At 34.9% G+C, this 24,535-nt stretch overlaps 1 long non-coding RNA gene across 2 annotated transcripts; it reads right to left on the reverse strand.

Moving 5' to 3' along the window:
• LOC123001140 (uncharacterized) lies at window positions 1-24,087 on the reverse strand. Of its 2 annotated transcripts, none has more exons than XR_007188657.1 (3): window positions 23,983-24,087; window positions 4,516-4,607; window positions 1-67 (listed from the first exon to the last, which is right to left on the reverse strand). It is a non-coding gene; the product is annotated as an uncharacterized LOC123001140 (long non-coding RNA). The 2 variants fall into 2 exon arrangements; XR_006409756.2 differs by lacking the exon at window positions 4,516-4,607 and adding an exon at window positions 7,815-7,961 and having other exon boundaries at window positions 19-67.
• Window positions 24,088-24,535: the final 448 nt, after the last annotated feature.

Below are 24,535 nucleotides of genomic sequence, written 5' to 3' on the forward strand. Positions count from 1 at the left end.
CTATTATTCATTTTTATGGCTTTTAATAATAATGTAGAACACTCAACCTTCTTCTACTCCTTGGCACCTAGGAAAATAAAAGAAAAAGGGAGAACACAGGTTCAGATCCTCTCCATATAATTCACAAGTAGAACAAAAGTCTGCTGTTATAGTTTGGGTTTTGAGTTTGGCATTTTCATTAAAATGTCTGAGTTTTCATCTCTAGGCATGCAAGTAGGCATCTTTTAGCCATTTTTGTCAGGTCGGCTATTGAAGGTGAGAGGCATACACTGTTCAATATATTTCTGCTAAGGGTCGGGTAGAATGGTAGGAGGTAGTTGAAAAAGAAAGAGCAGATGGATCAAGAAAGTTCTCCAATTCTACTCTATTGTAGTTCGGAGAGTCAAAATTATTTAGGTGATCATTTATTTTTATTTGTCTTCGATCAGCTTCCTTGTTTCTACAGAATTTATATGAAAATCTATGACACCACCTTGGTTTTATGGGTCAGGAAACGTTTCTTCTGCTGTGCATCATTTTGTACCAGTAAGAATACAACATAATTGCTACCTCATGTGATTTTCTAGTGCATCCATTAAAGAGTTAGATGGAAGAGTTTGAGCAGTCAAATGAACCCAGCTGCCATTATGAGAAATATCTATAAGCCATTATCAGACTACCACAGTCTTGGATTTCTGAGTAGTATCATGAAAATTTAGCTTACTCAAATAACCCAGAAATTATCTCCCTGTGTAGTAGACATCTAACAGTTTAGCATCTAAGAGGCAGACTAATGGGATATTTATTTCCTTTGAAGATCAATAAGAATTTACTTTATTTCCTCTCTTGATGGCTCTTCTAACTTCCTCTTTACCTTCTTGTGGATGGAATTACACATTGCCATAGAGATACAAAAAACCAACTGGCAAATTCAGACTCAGACAAGCGCATCTAATTTACCTTTCAATTTGGCTGTTGTTTCTCTATCTACTATGGTGCTCAATTTGGTTTCCACCTAGCACAAGGAGTTTTAACGTCAGTCATACAAATTAGTGTCAGGAAGGGCCAATTAGGTCATCAAGTCAATCTTTTCACCAGAGTAGAATAGATTGCCGATGTTACTTTTTTCCTTCTATTTTCCGCCAGGCTAGAATTGAACATGTTTCCTGCTATTTCTTGAAGGCAAAGAAGATAAAAATCAATAATAAAAGTAGATGTGGATTTAGGAGGACTTGTATCTTAAATTCGGAGGGGGGATTTTACTTAAGCATTTGCTGAGCACTTTTCATCCCACAGGATGATAAATGGCCTCTCCTCCATTTTTCTTTCACTAGCAAAAAAAACAAATAGACATTTTATCACCATGCAAAGTCAGAGCTAGAATTCTATCATTGGCATATATATTTCCCCAGGGAAATAAATCTGCCATAGAATCCTCCTGATCTGATGACAAATCCTTTTAGATTTATCTTTTGCTTAATAAGAGTGAGACTATTGGAGTATTAGGTTTCAATATTTGGCTAAGGAAGAGAGAGAGACATTGAGAAAGCATGTGTATCTCTAAGTATAAATGTACATGTTAAGTGTGTACAGTGTCTATGTTATGAAATATGTTAATTAGATTAACATAACACACAGTGATGGATTTTTTTTTCCCCCAGAAACATTAACACTAGAGTGATGCTTGGAAATAATTTAACCAAACTTTCTCATTTTACAGAGAAGCCAAGTTTTATTTGCTCGCAGTTATCAAGATAGATTGAAGATGATTCAGGGCTAGGCCAGACTTTCTGGTTTTTAGTTATGCTTCTCCTAAACTACTCTTGCTTAAGATTTTTTTTTTTTCATTTTTATCAAGAAGTGAGATTTCTGAACTAAAAATGCTGTAGCCTGGAGCCTAGATTTGAAGGATTAAGACCAGAACAGAGGAAAGTTTTTGTATCTTTAGCTCAGATATGCTTAGAGAAGTCTCCTCTTCTACAGGGAATATTCTTCAAGCTAGACATAGAAGAGACTGACACCTGTTATTTAAATGCTTATTCTCGTGATGTCAAACATGCAGTCAGACATGGGCATTTTAGTAAAGAAATAGAGAAAAACTGGAAGCAAGGTCGCAGTTTAAAGCTATATACTTTCTTAATATAGCATCGTAGCTTTCTGGGGTCCTATTGACTAAAACATTAATAAAATTCAGTTTTGAGCCTGAATTAATTGCAATGATAAAGGATGTACAAATAAATGAAAATAATATAGTGTAATAATATAACAAAATGTGTTTTGGGCCTTGTTTCATCTAACCCTATTTATTAAAATTCATCAGTCGTCACCAGTAGTCATGCTGAGTTTTCTCATATTCTTATTTCTATAATAACTAAGCAAGTAAGAAAAGATTAAAATGAAAAAAAAATATGTAGCTCTAATGACATAATTGTCTTAGGATTTATCAAAGTTATGATTCATCCTAGGCTTTATAATTATTTTTCTTATATGTGCTATGTTCCAGGAATGATCTCTCAACAAGATGTTTCTATCTGATTATGATTAGGAATAAACTTTTTGAATACAGAGGATAAACTGTGAACACTTACTAATATCACAACTACTGTTTCTCCTAAAAGCGCTATACCAACCATAGTAAATTGCAATATGAGCACTTTACACTTAACTAAGACCATGAATGGTGCCTTTCTTTGTTTTTCAAATGAAGACATCAAGATTTAGAGAAGTAGCTTAGCTGAAGTTGCATACTTAGTAAATGATAGAGCTGGCTCTAAACCTAGGCTAGTCTGCCATCAAAATCTATAGCCTCAAACCTCAAACTCCAGTTTATGTGTGTGTGTCTCTGTGTGTACATGTGTGCATGCATGGGCATTGCATGTCAGTTGGGAGAAGGTATATAATGTGAGGGAGAGGATGATAAGGTAATCAGATGACAATAACAACATATCTCTGATCAGAGTTTTACTTTTGTTTTTGTCATGATTGAATAGAAAAAGTTACAGACTGTATTTAGATGATCAGATGGGAATACTGATTTATATTAATAATACTGTATTGTTACTTGCATTTAAAATAATAGTTTTCTACTTGCTACATGGCTTGATTTTTTTTCTTAATTTTTTTCTTGTTTTTGGTTGAGTTAAAAAATATAGAGGGAAATAGATATATAAAATAACTTAATATAAAATGTTAAGTACATAACTACCATATGTAAAGCATTATGTCTGCATTTCTGTAATTTTTGGTCTTCAGGGACTGCATTTTCACCATCTTCAGCAAAGCTATTTGACAAAATAAGAAATAAAATACTAAAGTAACCTCATTTTGAAAAAGTAAAATGGAAATAGAACAGATGTCATTTTGTAAATGGAGAATAAAAAGGTCTGTATTTGTCAGCATAAGAAAAGTTTAAAATAATTTCAACTTATGAAGACTTAGACTGTAAGTGATTATAGAATTACTGATGGGTGGGAGTAACACATTACATTTATTAAAGTTCTGTGGTATCATTTTTAGATTCTGTGAATTATACATTATTTATTTGCAAAGATAATGCATTATGCAATTAGAGCTATTTTTCTATTTTATATAATTTAAATTCTGTATTAAACTGCATTTAAGTAAAAATTCAAACAATTTAGGCTGCATCTATCACAACTGAGGATGGCAGGTGTCTAGAGTATAATATAGGAGGCTTGATTTATTTCCAGCTTCTTGTATGACAAAAAAGATTCAGAATTAATTATCAATGCAGCCTAAAAAGAGCTCTTTAAAATTGTATGTTTTCAGATAAGTTTATTCTTTAAAAAATGCTTCTTTTACCCGTACCCCACCACCAAACCCAGGTAGTCCATTTCCTGCTACCAGCATTGATGAGACTTTAATAAAAAAGGAAAAAAAAAACGAGTTTCCTAATTCTTAGCTTTAAATTTTAAAAACTGTCAAAATATGAGAATACACCCATAGCACACAGTTCAATTTGGGGGAGGAAGATAGTTTGTTATCAGCTATTCCTTCATCCTGATCTCATTCAGATTTCCTCTTTCTCTTCTATATAGTATGGCCATGCTCTTAACTATGTGCACTGTTCTGCCCTTAGTAAGATTTGAGCTCTTGATTCAACTAAGGTCAATAGACTCAGAAACTTGAGCATGCCACAAAAGGATATAAACACACTCAATTTCATTTCATTCTAGAAGACGCTGTCAGACTTCATGCCTGCTGCTCTAGAACTAATGCCATCGCCATCCAGAATTTCTTGTCCAATTTCAAGCCTAGATCTCCCACCTTAAAATCTATTTTGCATTCCTCCAAAATCCTTTTTAAATACTTCCCTTGTTTTAGATGTTAATTGCCAGTTTCTGTGATTTGCAACTAAAGAATACCAATGTTACAAGGTTCTAGCACATGTCTGTATTGTTTTAACTTAAAAGTACTGTAAGATTAGAAAGCAATGTTTTATCCATGATTTGTCAAAGTATAGCATTGAGTTGTCAAGATCTGCTCCCTAAATACATGTATCCGGGGAATACCCACCATATTCAGCCTAAATTTGGTATATAGCATTGTGCCATATGATTCCTCATAAAGAATGTTTTAATTTTTGGCCTTTAGCCTCCAGCATTTACCTGAAAAAAAAAAAAAAGTAGAATATATTATAAGAGTGAATTTAATATTGTCTGACAAATCATCACCAAGATCTAGAAGTTCAGAGAAGTTTATAATGCAATAAGTTCCTTAAAATAGGTAACTTGGTCACAAATTGTATTCTTACGAAAATATAACTTTTTGTTGCTAATATTGACTTTTTAAAATAGTTTTTTGGTCTGAATTATTCAAATGATATTTAACAAATATCAAATATCATCAGTTAAATATGCATTGTAGTGACATGATTTTATCTTTTAAATAGATACAACAACATACGTGCATTTACACGTCGAGAGTATTTGTAGGAAAGATAAGTACACAAATTTATGTGAACATTTGTCTTTGAACTTTACGTAACCAAAAATACGAGTTGAAATATCTAGAATTTCCTTGAGTTTTTCCCTTTTATATGGTGATCTTAATATTTTGGCTCATTTTGTTATTTCTAATTCATGCTCTTACATTAACTTCAAACACAATCAGAGTTTTTTGGGTTTTTTTTTTAAGATTTTATTTATTTACTTAACAGAGAGAGAGAGAGACAGCCAGCAAGAGAGGGAACACAAGCAGGGGGAGTGGAAGAGGAAGAAGCAGGCTCCCAGCAGAGCAGGGAGGCCGATGCAGGGCTCGATCCCAGGACCCTGGGATCATGCCCTGAGCTGAAGGCAGACGCTTAACTACTGAGCCACCAGGTGTCCCCAAATCAGAGTTCTTAAACAGATTTTTTCAGGCAGTGTCTCTAGACAGATAAAGCAAACAAAACTAATCCCTGTGATAAGCTGTTTATGTGACCTTCCTAAATTGTAGCGTGCCAGCTGACAGAGATCAACATAAGAGTGGCTGGCATGTCTATAGTCCAGCATCTTGCCCAGGTGAAGTACCTATAATTAGCTGTTCAATCACATATATACAAATTGAGTCCTATTTCGAAGCCAATTTTTTTGGGGGGGAGGGTCCATAAGAAATACAACACTGCATGCAAAACAAATCAAAACAAAACAACAAAAAGCACTTGTTAAATGTTTTTTTTTTAAGATGGTATTACTGTTTATCTTTCACTTTTTTTTTTTTTTTTTTACTATGGATCATACAACTTAGAATGTTCCTTCTCGTATAGATGACATCTGAAAATGGTACTTGTTTAATCCATCATAGCATTGTGAAGGTTGGTTTTAGAGGAAAATTGCTACATAGACTCAGATCGTTATTATTGTTTTTTGTTTGATGCTTTATCTACAGTCCTGGGCTGTCATTTTATAATTCTTAAAAAATATGAAAGCTATCACCAGAAGAGGTAGTTTGCCATCAGGTATAAAACATAATTTTTATTATTATTGTTGGTTGTTTTGTTTTTGTTTTTAACTAAGCACTAGAACTGAAATGACTCCATATCTGACAATTTTGTGTGATGGTGGCTGAGCTATGTGGTAATTAGAGATTGTAACTCACCATAAAGTGGGAGGAACTTATGGACAGCAGTCCAACACATACCAGAATCAAATGCCAGTTATTTCCCCCAAAATAACTTATTTATTTTTCCAGTTAAAAGGAATTTTACCCATGTAATTGGGACAAAAAGTGCACTATAATTGAGATACTTCCATAGTCAAGGGCAGAGACACAATATACCACCTATCAAACTTGCTAGACTCAGAAGCAGGGTGGTGGGAAGAAAGAAAAACATTTATGACATTTACAATTTTCTGTCCTGTACTGCAGTAATTGATAAGTAAATGATAACCATGACTTTAATAATGACAATAACAAAATGATTAATGATGATTTAGAGCTTAGGAAAACTTAGTGTGTGTCACACAATAGCTTTAAATGTATCAGCTCATTTAATCTAAAAATTCTTAAAAGATAGGTACTACTATTATTCCTTCTGTGCGAGCAGACAAACTCTTGCCAAAGTAACACATCTAGAAAGTGGTAGAAAGGGGATTTAAATACAGGCATTCTGATTCCATAGACTGAACTCTTAAACATTCCTTACTTACATTTTTCTTCTTTAACGGAAATTAAATTATGGCTGTATTTGATGACCATATTAGTTTTCTATTGTTGCTGTAACACACTACCACAAATATAGTAGCTTAAAATGACCCAAATTCATTATCTTACAGAAGTCAGAAGCCCTAAAATCAAGGTGTTAACCAGGCTACATTCCCTCTGAAGGCTCTCAGGGAGAATCCATTTCCTCACCTTTTCCAGCTTTTAGAGGCTGCTCAAATTCCTAGGTTTGTGTCCCCCCCAGTGAGCAACTGAATCATTCCAATCTTTGCTTTTTCTTTTTGAGATGACATTGTGTAAGCTTAAGGTTTACAATATGCTGGTTTGATACATTTATATATTGCAATAAGATTACCACTACAGCATTAGCAGCAATCCCAATCATGGTATGTATCTAGAATTAAAATGAAGATCTCCGTATCTGCACGCCTGTGTTCATTGCAGGATTATTCACAATATATATATTTTATTATATGTATGTGTGTGTCTATATACATATATAGTCCCATATACACAGACACACACCCACTATGGAATATTATTAGCCATGAGAAATAAGGAAATCCTGCCATTTGCGACAGCATAGATAGAACTTGAGGACATAGAAAAACAAATATTATATGATATCACTTACATAGGAAACTATAAAAACTGAAGTCTTAAAAAGTCACAGATGTCCTCCTCTAACCCTGACTTTCCTATGTCTTTCTTATAAGGACCTTGCGATTATACTGGCCCTACCTGGATAATCAAGCATAATCTTTCCATCTCAAGATTTAAAATTAATCCATTCTGCAAAGTCCCTTTTGCAATGTAGCATTCACAGACCTGGAAATTAGAGCATAGGCCTCCTATTGTCCTTTGGGAAGGTCATTTTTCAGCCTAATACAATTATCAATAAATGTGTAAAAAGTTTAGTAATAGCAAGTCATGGTCTTACTACATCAGCCAAAGCAGAGAAGGGATATGCTTAAGTGATGAGAATTAGACTTTCAGGATCTTAGAAAAACATTTAAATTCTATAGCATTCAAATCATGTTCTCTCCCTCCTACTTACCAATTAAATGATTTGAATTTAATCAAAAGAGTAATCAGCAATTTTTCAGAGGTTTAAAAACGGTATTAGGACAAAGCCAATTGCAAATAACTGTAAACAGATATGCTTAACAAACCTTAAAGTCCAATGTCTGATCCTTGTATTGTTTGGATCTTATGTCACTTGCTCTGGCTACTAGTATGACCACTCGGAAGACAGAACCTCGAAAACAGGTGCATAAAAAGCCTGAATGTCTGATTCTGATGCTGCTGAAGGACTTTTCCTAAAAGCACAAAGGAAGCCTATGAATATAATTGTAATATTTGACACTGATTATCACATGCACACGTATACACACACACATATATATGTTTTAATTTATAGAAAATGTTTTCATGCAGAATGCTTCTTTTTTTTTTTTTTAAGATTTTATTTATTTATTTTATTTATTTGACAGAGACAGCCAGCGAGAGAGGGAACACAGCAGGGGGAGTGGGAGAGGAAGAAGCAGGCTCCCAGCAGAGGAGCCTGATGTGGGGCTCGATCCCAGAACGCCGGGATCACGCCCTGAGCCAAAGGCAGACGCTTAACGACTGCGCCACCAAGGCGCCCCTAATGCAGAATGCTTCTTTCCAACTTCGTAATCAGCCTGTGAGTTCAGTTAAAAAGCAACTAATAAGGTCATAGCTGTAAAGTTGTTCACCAATATAGACTCATATAAGTAATATCTAGATTACAAACCCATTTAATGATTCCTACTCAATTTTTAATCAAAGATACTGTGTGACCTTCTAAAAAGTAACCTATTTAGTTCCAAATTCTCTAGACTTACCCTAGTGTTTTGTAAACAGTAATAAATTGTGAATGGCTTATACATAAATGCATAATTTGTTTAAAAAATGAAATATATGCTTGTTTTAAAAAGCTATCACTGCTTAAGCAATCACTAAATTTAATATAGAAGAAAATCATGCATTTATCAATAATACACATACACACGTATGCCCAAATTTTATGTATGTACTTAAAATAATGAGGTCCAGAGGCAAAAACATATTTTTGAATGAAGTACTGACTTCTGATAGAATTAAAAAAAAAAAAAAACCTCAAATGCATTCTCTTCTCTCTTCTATTTTTTCTATTTTTGCCCTACCTTGAATTTCTTTCTCCTTTGAGATAGAGTACCTTAGTCTCCCAGTAGTTCAGCCTTCCCCCAAAATTAACCCATACCTTTGCCTTAATTCTTTTGTAATAGTATTATTACTCAGACAATAAATTATCATGTGTCAAGCAGTATAGCAAGCCCTGAAGCTCTGGAGATAGAAAGATCAATAAAGCAGTCCCTGCCCTTCAAGAATTTATTAGTCACTAGGTACGATCATGCATGTATACATGACTGATTACAATAGAAGACAAAACACGAGTGTAATATTGGTAGAAATGTGTAACTGTGTTCCATCTTAACCATCACAATATTCATTCTCTTGATGCTTTGCCCTGTGCTGCTACCTGTGGGAAAAGAGTTTTGATGAAAGATTTTAGCAAATGGGTTGAAGTTACTTTTATCAAAATTTGCTGGGAATGGCCAGCAATCCCTATACTGATGGATGAAAGATTACTTCAAACTTTTCTGTGAAAGAGAGGAGAAGGCAAGGGGGTCAGTGCTCAGAGACAAAGACCCTTGGCCCCTCTTTGCTCCCGCTTTTTTTTTTTTTTTTTTTTGGTCCTTCAAGATAATCACAAATCTTTATCACTGTGTCTCAAGCAAGTGATGTGGGACAAGGGGCCTTACTGAAACTAGGAGGATCTGTTTACGGGAAAGATACAATATGCTAATTTGCGTGTTCTACGAGTTCTGCTAAACATAGCCTAAGGGACAATGCCTACATTTTTTAGATCACAGGGTGACTGTTTGGGCTCGGAAAATTTTAGGAAGGCAACTCCCCGCAGCATTCCAAAGGCCTACACCCTTCTCCGAAACCTTCCCTGACCTCAGCGGCCTCCGTGTTACATTTTAGCAAGCCAGGTTTTAAGGCTGATTTCAGGGTCTACATTAACCCCAACAAAAAATTGACTTACCCTTAACAGAAAGCTTATTATTTAATCTGAAGAAATAAATCTTACAAAATGAAGTTTCAGGTTTTATAGGAGTCCTGTCTTTGGGGGAGGAATTATTTCAGTACTCTTCACACCACATGATAAAGTTGCATGTTTGTAGAATCACTAAGATCTGTTCATAAATTTTTAGAACATGCTCCTGTAGAAAAACACCTGATTCAATAAGGTTAGAGCAATGGTGCTAAAACCTCACTGTGCATAAGAAGCATCTGGAATGCTTATCAGTAAGTATAACCATACTTGTCAGTTAACTGTTTTCAAAGCAGCTCAGGAATATACCTTTATGAAAAGCACTACAGTAATTCCAACATGTGGATCATTTTGAGGAAAACTATATTGAATAGCCACAAAAAACAAATAAGTAAAAATTCTCAATGGTTCTAGCATTACATATATCTCCCAGCAATCTCTAAAACATTCATATGTTTAGTCACTCAAACACCTTTTATGTCAAAGCCAAAAATGAGATCCTTAGAAACAATCTTATATTATTTGGCCTAATTTTTAATTCCAAATCCCTTTATTGAGACAAAATGATGCATGGACCCTAATCATGGATTCCTAATTTCCTGGAATTTAGACTTGACAGTCACATAAATATTCCCAGTTCTACATAGACGGTCTAGTCAATACCAAAACAAGGACATTTCCATCAGGAAGTTCACCTCAATCTAGTATAATTCCTGTCTTCTGGTTGATTATTGACAGCCCTGGCAATCTTTTTTTTCTTTTTTTTTTTTAATTGGCAGAGCCACTTGGATTTGATTCTCCATGCCATCTTCAGGTTTTTCAATGAATGACATACCATAATCTTCATCCCACATATTATTTTGCCTACTTTCAATCATTCATTCTTTGTCAATTAATGTTTTTCATTTTTTATATGCATTTAACACACACCAGCTTTCTATTGATAAGAAACTATATTTTAATCTCAAAGGGGGAAAAAAAGAAAAAAAATCATTTACAAAGAGGTAGAAATTTCTTCACAATTATTTCCAGAAGGCAAACCAATAAAACAAGTACTTTGTTAGGAGAAACAGGTGTTGCAAAGAGAGATGGTTAAATAGCTACTATTTTCCAAAATTATTTCCATTTTACTTTGATTTTCATGTGCATTTTAGGGAACTTAAATTTCCTCTATTTAGTATTAACTGTCACTTAAAAAAGAAAATTTATTGTTAGGATAACATTTTATGATAAAACTTTTGCTTCTATTATTTTGCTAATGAAGCTAATATTTTATGTTTGATTTTAAGAAGCAGACAAATAGAAATACTACTAAGTGGTACTTCAATAGGTAATCTTCTAAAATAAAATTAAAAATGACATAGACATAGAGAAAAAAATTAGCATATAAAGACAAAATTTGAAGAGAAATGCTACCATTTTTAAAAACTTCTTAGTGTGGGTAAATAATCCAATTTCATTATCCTAAGACTATTGTAATTAGAAACAGAAGGCTTGGTTTCTAATATTAAGTTATGAAACCTTGATGTGGCTCAGTTTCTCTTCTGAAAATAGACTTCATAAGTTTATACTGCCCAAATTATGAAAGTGTGAGGATTACATCAAGTGAGCCACTGTTTCATGACCTTTGTAAGGATAAGTATCACCTGCAGGGACTGTGAAAGCTTTAACTACCCAGACCCCTCCCCTAGGGATTCTGAATTAGAGAGGGAGGTGTATGACTCCCATATTTAAATATTAACACAAGGTCCAGGTGAGTTTTTGCCCTTAGAACAGTTTGGACACTAGTGACAAGATGTTTGGAAGAATTTTTTACTGGGAAGTAATTAGCAGCAAGCAGTTTAAAGGCAGGGTTAAGATTTAGCCAGGAACAAAAAAACAATAGCAAGAATTCATCGGCATGGCCTTAGCAGTTATAGTATCAAGATAGTTCCAATCAGGTTTAAAATAACCGTTTCTGGCACCAGCCAGTCTCTCATCTGGACATTGAGGTCCTTCTGTTCCTCATTTACAGCAAAACTACAGCTGAAGAGTTATCAGGTCACAGCAGGTAGCCTGTGGGCCTCTGCTCTAGACTTCAGCTGCACTTTTTCTGGATTGGCCAGTTCCTCTGTTGTATTGGCTGCTATTTTTTTTTTTTTTTTTTTTTTTTTAGTATCACCCCTGGGCCAAGGCATGTGTTTAGTAAATTCATAGAGAGATTGTTCAATATCTTTGAAGTAAATTGTGTATGGTTGCTGGAGAGTCTAAATCAAGTTAGAAAACAAATGAGCAACACAAAGAAGCTTGCATTATTTAAGAGGTTTTTGTTTGCTAGGAGATAGGCATTTTCCTCCAATTTCAGAATATATATTTCAGGTTTTGTTTGCTAGGAGATAGGCATTTTCCTCCAATTTCAGAATATATATTTCAGGTTTTGTTTGCTAGGAGATAGGCATTTTCCTCCAATTTCAGAATATATATTTCAAAGGGGAATTAGTAATTATTATCATTCTGAGTAAATTCAGTCAGAAAGATAACAAATAGGAAAGAATTGATGAAACAGTAGGTAAGGGAATGTAGAACCTTCAAGATAGATGACTTGGATGCTGGCAGCTGGCAGCTAAATAGTAGACCATCAGATCAGCAAAGAGGGATGGGGTGGGGAGAGAGAGAAAGGGAGAGGGAGAGGGAGAGATTGATTCGGATAAAATTCTTCACAGAAATACAGAAATACACATAGCACCAAACAAGGAAGCATATGAAGATTGAAATGTATAGAATATGATGGATATACTCCAAAGAGAAAATATATTTTTGAGAAATTGTAGCAAAATCAACAGAGCCTTCAAAGAATTATTGAATAAATTAAAAGCTTTTAAAACTGTGCTACAATATTTTGTCATAAATACACAAGACATGCATGATCACTTACTCTAGGATTTCAAAAGTTTAGAGATTTTAGAAAAAGGACCTAAACATATGTAATACAGAGAAAAATAATTGGGCATACAACAATCAGTAGAAAAGTTATCATGGAAAAGTCACTGGAAATGCTGAGAGATCTTGAATTGTAGAAAAATGAGAGAAGTGGGGATGGAAGAGGTGTGGGTCAGAAAAAGTGTTGATGACAAAACCTGTGGTCTTGACACTGTGATAGGAAACTTAGGACAGGGAGACAGGGTCTGGCATCTGAGAACACTGTGTCTAGGTTATTAAGCTGGGAGCCGGCACAGTGGGTGCATGAAGAAAAAGGACATAGGAGCTATTGTCCGGAGGAGGCTTTAGTGGCTTTTATAGGTTTCCACCGCTGTAGTATGTGGATCCTCTGACTGGTTAGGATGCCAAGAACAAATGGAAATGGGACCTTAATGATCTCTAACTTACACTTCAGAGAGAACACAATTGTTAAAGCTCACCTCATAATTCAATGAGTCAACAATTAGTTGGGAAGTTTAACTTCACTGCTTGGTAAATCTGCCCTTAGGTTTACATGTAACATGATTAAGTGGTTTCCAAATTATTCTCCTTTGCTTGAATTTGTAAATAAAAAAAAAAAATAAGTAATATATGAATTAAAGATACTTCAGTTCGGGGCAGCCACACAGCTGCCTACTTATTGGGCTGGTGCCCAGGGTGGGCAGCTTGACTTTAACTAATTTTACCTATATTCCTGTAAATAAACCTAAACATAAATGACTGCCAAAATATAAAGATGTTAACGGTAAAATTCTGTTTTGAGATGTCCCTGAGTTTGTATTGTGTTATTCATGTACAAGTATCTTCTATTCTTTGTGTGTGTGTGTGTGTGTGTGATTCAGTAGCTGAACACGTTTAATCATGTAGCTCTCCATTTCAAGTTAATATTGGAACTACTGATGAAATCTATGTTTACTTAGAAACTTGAGACTCAAGAAAGTAACATGCATTGTTATGTTTAAATTCAACAACAACAGTATAAAGATAATTTCTTGCAGCTGAGTTCACATCATTCCCACTATAATTTTTTGTCTCATACTTCATCAAATAATTTGGAGGTATCATATTCTCATTGAAACCTTTATCTTTTTCCACGTTTACTCACAGAAAATCGCTTCAGTTCCTATTTTTTTATAAATATTGACATGACTCTGCAAAAATCTCTTTTCTTCCCAGAATAAAATATCTCCAGATCTATCCATTTCTGGCAGTGCCACTTTACTATCTTTTTATTTGACTATACTCCAATGCATTTCCTCTAGTATTTTGTTATTTCTTTCCCTTCTATCATTAATAAATATTTTCACTAGAGATTTTGTCTCTCTGGTCACAAACATTCTAAAGTTTTTCACATAAAACTTGAGTTTTCTTTTCCAATCTAATTATAGGGAGACAGTTCTCCGTGGATGTGGCACATGTCTTCATGTCTTGCAAGCCAGGGCATTGATTGACTTTGTTCTGGCCTATCTTTTCAAGGATGTTTGTATAGCAAATAGCTTTTGGGAAGAAAGAGATAGTGTCTCCCTCTGGAGCAAAGAGAAATTTTCTTTACTGTGCAGTGTAATAATGGTAATGTCTCTTTCATGACAAAGGTCAAACAAGCTTATGGACCATTATAAATAGGTTCCCTAAACTTTGGCTTCTTTTCCTATATTTAAACCCACTCCATGTGCGGGCATCTCACCTGGCGTCTTACCTGGCTGTCTGTGAGAACTGTGGCTCAGGGTACTCGCACATGGTACTCTACTGATACCACTACTGCTATAGTAATATTTTTGTCTCTGACCCAGGAGCCTGTGTCTTCTGCCGGCATCCATGAAACTGTGACAAGTTACGTTATTTGCTTGCAAATAGAGTAAATTTTCAAGCCCTTCACAGTTCTTGACACAAACATGCCTTTAAGGTATCATCTCATACCATTCTCTTTTTGACCACTCTGATCATCAAAAAATAACCCGTGTGCACTGCTTCCATTTCCTCATGAACCACTCACTAACAAAATGAAATCTAAATTCTTCTAGCATACCATTACTGAAATTTCTTTCTTCAGTCACACAAAATTATCTTTTATTATTGAATTTCCTTTATTATTACTGAACACCCTAATTTCCTTTTATTTTTCTAAGGCATTTGTTATCTTAATTACCCTCCCCAAAGAAGCTCTTCATTTGTGATTCCCTTTACACTTCTATCAGTTCCTTCTCAGTTACTGTCAGACTCTCCTTCACTAACCTCTCATGACAGGTTGTACTTCATCCGTTGCAGAACAAGACCATAAAGCTGTTTTTGATCAGTTATTTTCTGATAATTCATTAGTAGTTTAAATATCTTTGTCTAAAAACCATGCCTCTAAGCTTTCCTTTCTCAAGGTCTCACCTTTTCATCTCTGCACCTCCTCATCACTTCTGTCTGAACATCCCTGTCTCTGACCCCTCAAACTCAGCATATACAAGTCAAACCTCTTTCGGCTTGAACCAAACTTATGTAGTCTGCAAAGGATGTTATTATTCACCTAGGTTCCTTAATTTTAATATCGAGAAAAATCTTTCATTCCTCTCTATATAAATACTTGTTGTCTTGCTGATACTTATTTTAGTTTTAATTGTCAGTTTTATTTTTTTCAGTTTTATTGATAAATAATTGAATGCATCATACATCACTATATATACTTAAGGTCTACAGTATGAAGGTTTGATTTACAGATATTATGAAATGATTGCCACAACAGGTTCAGCTAAACACTGTCTTCTTGTATAGTTACAATAAAAAGGAAAGAAAGAGGGGAAAAATAAATTCTTGTGATGAGAACTGTTAGGATTTACTCTCTTAATAACTTTTCTATATTTTATACAGCAGTGTTAACTGTAGTCACCATGTTGTACATTGATCCTTCATTATTTTTTCATGTGCTTCCTTGTTTATATTCTTTATTTCATTATAATATCTCAGGGCATATTGATCTCACTCTTGGTATATTACATGTATTTCCTAACTGGAGATCCATTTTCTTCTATTTGCTATAGTATTAAACGAGTGGTAATTTGTTTTCCTAAAATACAACTCCAGCTTTTTTCAAGTTCCAGCTAAAAAAAAAAAAAAAAAAAAAAAAAAACCAAAAAAGTAGAAGTTAAGATTTCCTAGAGTAATCAATTCAAGATTATAAGGGCAGAGATTTCTGTGATTTTCTCATTTCCTCAGCTACGATCTCAAGATGGAACTGTAGCAAATATCTTTTCCTTTTTGGTTAACTAAAGGAAGCAGGGTGGTGACAAAATTAGGAAAAGAAAAAAGGTGAAAAGCAGAAGGATTCAGAAAATATAAACTTAAAAAGTACAGAGCTATAAATAAACCTAATGGGCCCAAAGTATATCAGGTAACTAACTCTGGCTACGAGGGAATCTAAAAAAAAATAAATTGTAACCTGGACATGTTGCTACTCATTATTAAATTGCAGTTCTATTAATAAGGAAAAGAGGGAAATAGGCATTTGGTATGTCATTAATAGGATGTGCCACACTAAAAGACTATTTCTATCACCAGCTACTCATATTCACTCATTGATATTCAATGTAAGTCACTAGAAGTGTTTTCTGTGTTTTCTCCCCTTTGCTGGCCTATTTCAGTAGATATTACCTATAGTTTGCAGAAATGATGGATCTTTATGACAAATTAATCTTCAACAATTGAGAGAGAGAGAAAGAGAGCTCTAGTTATAAACAGACTACTGTTAAACTCTAACTTCTTTAGAAAGAGGGAAAGTGGCATTATGTTCACACGCACAGAATTACAAAAACACAGAAAGCTGACAACTTGGGTTTTAAAACTCCAGCCATAACTAAAGCATAACAGGACACAATTTTTCATGTGTTAGAAAAATGTCACTGATGGATGCTCTAGTTCTGGAGACAGACTAGTCAGGAAGACATAAATGATTTGAGAGGTACACTTGTGATGTTCTTTGATCCAGAGCCCTTTCTCCATTCAGGAAGGCACATTTTTTTTTCTTTTTTTTCTTTTTCTCCAATTGATTTGAAAAATCTGAGCTCATAGTGGCAAGCAAACAGGATTAGCAACATCGTGTGCCAGGAGACATAAAACTTCTCAAGACAGACAAAGACACGAACATTAAAAGACAATGAAATGTGCAAACACATAAAGAATTTCAGTAAAGTAAAAACTGAAAAGGATCCCCATACCTGAAATACATCATATCGGAAATGAGTAATTTATTCAGTAGTTTGACAGAAGACTGAATATTGCAGAAGAAAAGATGAGTGAACTTGATACAAGTCAATAGAAATTATCAAACCACATCAAAGAGAGGAAATAATTACATGTAGAAAGTGAACAGAGGTTCTGAGATTTGTGGCACAATATGACATTCTAACAAAAGTATAGTTGAAATACTAGGCGAAAAAAGGAGACAATAGGGCAGAAGCCAGATACTGGTGGAAGAATTTCCAGAGCTGATGGAAGATATCAGCCCACAGACTGAGGTAGTTTAGGAGTCTCCAATTAAAACAAATGTAAAGGAAATAATACTGAGGAATATCAGAGTCAAACTACTAAAACTATATAATGATAAAGAGAAAACAAACAAACAAACATGGAAAACAACCAGAAAGGAGTGGCATTATATTTAGAAGAACAATAAGATTGATGGATGAGTGCTCATAACAGCAATAGAGGCCAGAGGACAATAAAATTACATTTTTAAGGTACTGAAAAATTTTGTAAAGTACAGAAGAAATGTTTTAAACTGTCACATTGAAATTATCATTCACAAACGAACGCATAATAACGATATTTGCAGACAAAAGATAAAAAAATTTGTCTCAAATCACAAGAAATATTAAAAGAACTTCAAGATACTATCTATTAAAAGGTTTAGGGCTAAAATGCTGGTTATGCATTGTAAGGTTTATGAGTTACAGATGTAAAGTATATGATAGCAATATGAAAATTAAGAAACATAAATGAAATTATGTTCCTTAATGTCTTACATTATTGATGTGGTATTATACATTTATTTAAAATTGATGAAGATAAAAATAAATAAATAAATAAATAAATAAATAAATAGGCCTAGATGCATACTATAATCTCTAGAGAAACCCCTAAAAAGAAATTGAAGGACAGCTAAAAAGTCAATAGGGAGGATAAAATGGAATACTAATATTCAAAAGAGTGCAAGAAATCTTGAAACTATGTTGAATGAAAAATAAGACATAAATGAGTATATTCTATATGATTCCATCTATTAAAATCTGAGAGCGGTCATACTTAATCTAAGCTGGCACATATTAGACAGTACAGACAGTAGTTGCCTGGGAGGCAGTAGGTTGGGGGGTGGGCACTGGTTTGTGATCAGAAAGGCCAAGATGTAACCTTCTGGGGAAATGGAAATAATCCATATCTTAATTTGCATGGTGATTATATGAGTACCAAATTGTCAAAAATCATCAAATTATACACTTAATATCTGTGATTTCATTATACATAACATTTATCTCAAAAAATCTAAATGAAGATTTAGATCTTTGTAATTCCTTCATCTCCTATTAGAGACTATGTTACTTTCCCATTGCTGTGGTAAAGATTTAGTGGCTTGAATTTTTTCTCTTACTTTTCTGAAGGCCCTAAGTCTAAAATGGTCCACAGGGTTATGTGCCTCCACAAGACTCTAGGGAAGGACACATTTATTTGCCTTTCCCAGCTTCTAAAGGCTCTCCTTATTTTTGGCTCATGTCCGCTTCCTCCACCTTCAAAGCCCTCACTCCTATGTCTGTTTTCATCTTCATATCTCCTTTTTATGAGTATTACTTTCTTGCCATCCTCTTATGAAGGACCATGTGAATTAATACATTGGGCCTCCCCTAGTAATCCAGGATAATCTCCCCATCTCAAAGTCTTTAGTTTTTTTGTTTGTTTGTTTGTTTGTTTTTTAAGATTTTATTTGTTTATTTGACAGAGAGAGAGGCAGCGAGAGAGGGAACACAAGCCGGGGGAGTGAGAGAGGGAGAAGCAGGCTTCCCGCCGAGCAGGGAGCCCAATGCGGGGCTCAATCCCAGAACACTGGGATCATGACCTGAGCCAAAGGCAGATGCTTAAAGACTGAGCCACCCAAGCGTCCCTCAAAGTCTTTAGTTTAATCAGTTCTGCAAAATCCCTTTTTGCCATGCAAGGCTTTATTCACAGCTTCCAGTGATTAGGATGTGGACATCTTTGAAGTGAGGGTAGAGTTGAAGGAGGGAGGGGATGGTATGTGGCACAAACCACAGAGGCCAAATGTTCAGACTAATTAAACAGAGATTCCAAGGGCCCCTGACATCAACTGGGAAATGAAAATAGCTGTGTGTAAATCAGAACATAACCAGACTGGTCCAAATATTTGAAAGAGGAGCTATCAGCAAAAGTAAAATCTCAGTCTTCATATGAGATTCTCCCCCAGCTGCTGAGCGAGGTATGCCTGGGTGCAGAAATCTCATGACATGCAATTTATGAAAAGCCATATAGTAATCTGTACTGCTATACTATGCTGTAATATAGCCACTATACTGTGAAAGCAGTATAGTCAATATTGCAAAAGCAATACGGTTACCTTTAAAGGATAATTCCTCCTATGCATCTCAGTGGAATTCCAGCTGTGCACCTTCCTGGTAGTATGGCCTGCATCTAGTTTGTGCTCAATAAGTATTTGACCGTGGTCTTAACAAAGGGAATAACTATATGATGTTGTTACCAATGAAAAGGATTCTTAGTGATCAGCAGAAGACATGATGCTGTCCTGAGCACCTCCTTTACACTAGAGGCCTACCAGGTTGGAAAACAGGGCAAATGAGTAATATTTAGTCAAATGCCCAGGTATTTTGCGAAAAACAATGTTAAGTTACTATGTGCCTGAATTTATTATTTTAAAAACCAGTTTGTTCCTTAATGGAAACCAACCCTTTCTTCCTACTTTTCTTGCCCCAAAATCTATTTTTGACTGTGGGTACTAATTCCAGAGAGACTACAGGCCAATTAATTCTTACTTCCAGTGACTTTACAAACCCCCTGTTAAAGTTTATACTTTGCAAATTCCATTCTATTAACACTTGGAGTCTGTTAAAACAAGCAGAAAGCTTTCATGGTCACCATTTCAATTAAGCTAACCTGACCAATTTAGGACTTACACATTAGCTCCACAAATTAAGCTTTCTGTTCCTATGGGTCTTTTACTGAGCTTATTGATTCAGCTGAGGTTTGTGAGAAGAGTTGTCTGTCAGCTAGCTCTTCTTTAAACCCATATGTCTCTTGGAGAATCTTATCTCAGAAGCCTTCATATACATAATTAGTTATTTTCTTTTCAAAAACACAAAGCATCTAGTCATTTTTTTGCTTTTATTACAATGTATCACTGCCCCTGTTTTTGCAGTGACAGATCTTTAAATCAACTATTAACTGTTTACATCTATGTACTCCCTAGAATTAGTGACATAAATATCCCCAAATTACTAGAGAACAGCTGTTTTAAAGAATATATTTTTCCTTCTCTGTTTCTCTGTTCTTGGCTAACCAAGGATAAATGACTACAAAAACTACATCTTATATGATTAAACAGGTCACTGGTACATTTAAATTGAGGACAATATTGGACTTAAGGGGTCATTTCTCTAAGAGTCAATGAAAAAGTAGTTTCTTTTGCTGTTGTTTCAGGCTCATTATGATTGAGAAACCAATTACATTTGCCAGGACTTCATGAAAAAATAATAGGAAGCTTAGAGTTTTCTCTCCTACTCTTGGAGAATACCTAGATCGTTTTCCACTAAGAAGTAGTTTGCAGTTTGAAGTCAAGTTTTACAAACAATCCTGAGAGTTTCTTCTGTATAAAAGGAAGTGGCTTTCTTAGACTATACATGCCACTTTATGAAAATTTGGCAATCTTTTAAAAGAATTATGGAACTACAATATGGCAGATGCTTTTAAAAGCTCACTTAGACCATTGTCTCTCATCTCTTGGCTTCAGCTTTTATCACTTCTAAATCAAATCAGACAGGTGGAAGTTCTACCTCATATTTCAGAGATCTTCAGCGGACATTCTACATTCTACTGGGATAGTCCAGTCTGATGCCTGTAGCCTTCACACTCTTCCCACACAATTGATTTCTTGTGGTTTTGAAACAATGGAATTAGAGAACAGTATATCAACATAACACTGTCATGAATTTCCACAACCCAAATAGTTAAATTAGACTGTTATTTGCGCAGCTAAAACTAAATAGCACCTTATTTTTTGGCTTCCTCAAACTAGATCTTCTTTTAGAAACTTAATCAGAATAATGGCTTTCTTTAAGTTTTCCACGATCTTCTTGAGTTTACTCATTTTGTAATTCATATATGTTACTTCGTCTTGAGCTCTGCATATCTGAAACACAATCAACACCTCTTCTTCCAAATTAGCTCCTGCTCCTGAATTTTCAATTAGTTTTTATTGTACAATCATCCTTTGTATACATAGGGTCAACCTTTTAGGAATATGGACCCTGTATTCTTCTTGGTCCCATCCAATAGTTCAGTCAGTTTGTTTTATTAATTAAACTTTTAAATGTGCCCTTATTTAGCATCCTCTATTTTATTCTCTCAGGCTGCATTTTTAGGACCAGGTTGCTTTGGATGGGTGGGGAGGAAAATGCTACCATAGTCTCTTAACTAATATGCATTTTTGTCTTTTTCCTTTATTGTTCTTTAGCCTCCATAAGATTAACTTTAATAGAGTACAGGTATGAACATAAGTAGGGGATCCCTATAAAATTTATCCTTGGGCCCTTTTGAACACATTGCTTATGCTTGGGGATTTTTCTAACTCTTAGTGGCAGTTTCCTTAAGCCTGAAAATTGCTTTCCCATTATCCTCTGCAGCTAGGGAATAGGCCATGACTCAGAATCCACCAATCACACTCACTAGTATGAAAATTGACCGTAAGTAAGAGGAGTAGGGCTCAGATATCAGGCATATATCAGTTAAGAGAGTATTGGAAACACGGGCTTGGAGGCATCAGTGATTATGAGGGACCTTTCCTGAGACAGAACTGTCACATAGGCATGAAAACCAATGGTAGCAATTAGGTTGACTTCTTGGTCTAGAAAAGGTAACCATGCTATAACTTTACTACTAGTAGTTTCCACACAGACCTCTTCTGCTGCAAGATTCTGGTTTGTTCCTGGAGGCCACCTCAAAGGTTCATTGTTTAGCCCCTAAACAATTCTCTGAGCTACACAATATATTTTTATAATCACTTTCTCGGGAAAACGAAACAGGAATCTCTTGCAATCTCTAAGTAAGAATTCAGAGGAATATATGTGTAATTCCTTGCTTTAAAATCTTTTATATCTCTGTATATTTCTAAACAAAGTTCAAACTGCTAATATTTCCCAATTTGGGCCTCAAAATGTCGTTTAGGTAATTGATCTCTCTGTTCCTCTGTAGCAATCACACATGCCAGCCAAAATGTTCTATTCACAGTTCCTTGAAATGACTCTCACCTATTTTTGAATCTTTTTGTTTGTTTGCAATTCTTCCTACATTTCCTCAAAAATCCTGACATGTCTCTTTCAAAGACCAAGTGAAGTCCCACCTTTCCTGACAAGGTGTATCTGATCAATGCAAATGGAAGGCTTATTTAGCATCTTCTCGTTAGTGCGTACTTCTTACTGTATATTTTTGTATCATTGCTCCAACTGCCGCATATAACCTAAAAGTACTGAGAGATTATTTATTTAATCTGTTCATTCTATGCATTCCGATAGACTATTCTTTCCCTCCTACCAGCAGAACACAGCCAGGTATTCTGTAAATATTTCCCACGAGATAAATTAGGTAATGCCTCACACCTAGTGCGATCCAGTTGCAGGATTAGCTTGCGGAATATATTTGTGCAACACACATTTGCTCAGCCCTCTGAAAAGGAGTTACTCAAACAGTACTTAAATTATTACATGAGTTAGATGCTACTCCCATTAATGCTAATTTATAGCCAGAAAATGGTAAGGATAACATAGAATTTGGTTTATCATTACTCTGAATTTCTGACCAGTTAATTTGTATTTCTTACAATTCGGCAACATTATCATCTCAACCAACTTCAGTGGCCTAACATAGCAAATGTTTATTTCTTAATCATATATTATTCATTGTGGGTAGCCAGAATTTTCCTCCATCTAGTAAACAGATATATAACTCCTTTTTCTGTGATTTTTTTTTTTTAACACTTGGTCGTGAAGGCAGGGAAATACAGAAATGGAAGAGACATAGCAACATTAAACTGCTTTGGGCCAAAAGTGGCATATACGACTTATGTGCACAATCCACTGGCCATGGCCAATCAGATGACTCTAACATCATAGGAGGTAAGAAATGTTCAGGAATACATGGAATTCTGATGGGTACTATTTTTTATGCTATGTAATCTGAAATTAATCTGCTGAATTTTAAGCCTACCTATAATTTGAGTAACACTGCAAACTAATTTCCCATTAATTCCAAGAAAGATTAATTTCCTTCCCTTCTGTATCTCCTTACTTCTCCCATAAACATGCTTCTTTTTACTTTATTTCATATTTTACTCTTACTTGCTATGAATTATCTGCCTTCCACTCATGGTTTATTTAAATCTGAAATGTACTTACCCCCCAAGTCAATTTTCTTACATTTGGGAAGCACCCCAGATACTTTGGAACTCACTAGTGTCCCTTTTCCAAATTTCTATAGCACTTTAAGTCACAAAGTTTAAAACTTAATTATCTTTCCATTACATATAAATACTTATACAGGACATTCTGTTAGTCCTAAGAGATAAAAATATGGTTATAAGCAATATTATGTAGGTGGCCAAAACAAAGAGAAAAGGACAAAAGAAGGAAAAAAGAAGGAAAGAGAAAGGGAAAAAAAGAAGGAAAGAAAAAGAAGGAAATCAAATTATTAATTGTATTAGTTGTAAAGCTGATACTAGGAGACTAGATCTGCTGACACAAGCAAGCTGACACTTCCTTCCACACTCTGACACTCTCCGCCGTTTACTCAATATTTCTACTCAGAAACAGGCAGAGCTCAACAAATATAGATCTTTCTTCCATTCAAGGGCGGACTAGTTATTGCAAAGGAGAAAAGAAGGAGACTAGCTTGAGAGCAGCCTGCTCCAAGAGAGAGAAGACTATAAAGGGGATGAGCCACACAGATTCATTTCTTCTCTCTATATACCAATTAATCAGGTAACTCACTTTTGCTCTCATGGTGAGGATTCAGTAAAAGGCTTCGGAAAAAAAGAAATGAATAGCACCTTCAAAACCTTTTACTCCAGCGGAGAAGAAATTTCCTCTCCTCCAGAAAAACATAAGGGTGAAGCGTGAACATTTCTTCTGTCAACATTGCATCATGAGAGGGTGGAACTGAGTTGCTCTATGAAGAAAATTTGGAGGGGTGTACATAGCCCAATCATAAGTGTTGATGTGGGAATAAAAATCTGTTCTTAAGCAGCAAGACTTTGTTGGTATATTTTCTCTGGGATGGTAGGTTCTTTGTTTTTCCATATAGATAGATAGATACATAGATAGATAGATAGATAGATAGATAGATCCATATAGATATAGATATAGATATCTAACACCAAGAATTATAAATTGCATGTATTAGGAACTCAGTAAATGGATTTTGAATGAAAGGGAGTAGCGGGCAACTTGTGATGGTTTTCAGTTTGGGACTTCAGAATTAGAATTTTATAGAGATGTGTGCAAATTTTCAAGCAGGATCTGATGTGAACACAATACCATTTTA

This window comes from Ursus arctos, unplaced genomic scaffold, assembly GCF_023065955.2.
Source record: "Ursus arctos isolate Adak ecotype North America unplaced genomic scaffold, UrsArc2.0 scaffold_4, whole genome shotgun sequence".
Taxonomy (NCBI): domain Eukaryota; kingdom Metazoa; phylum Chordata; class Mammalia; order Carnivora; family Ursidae; genus Ursus; species Ursus arctos.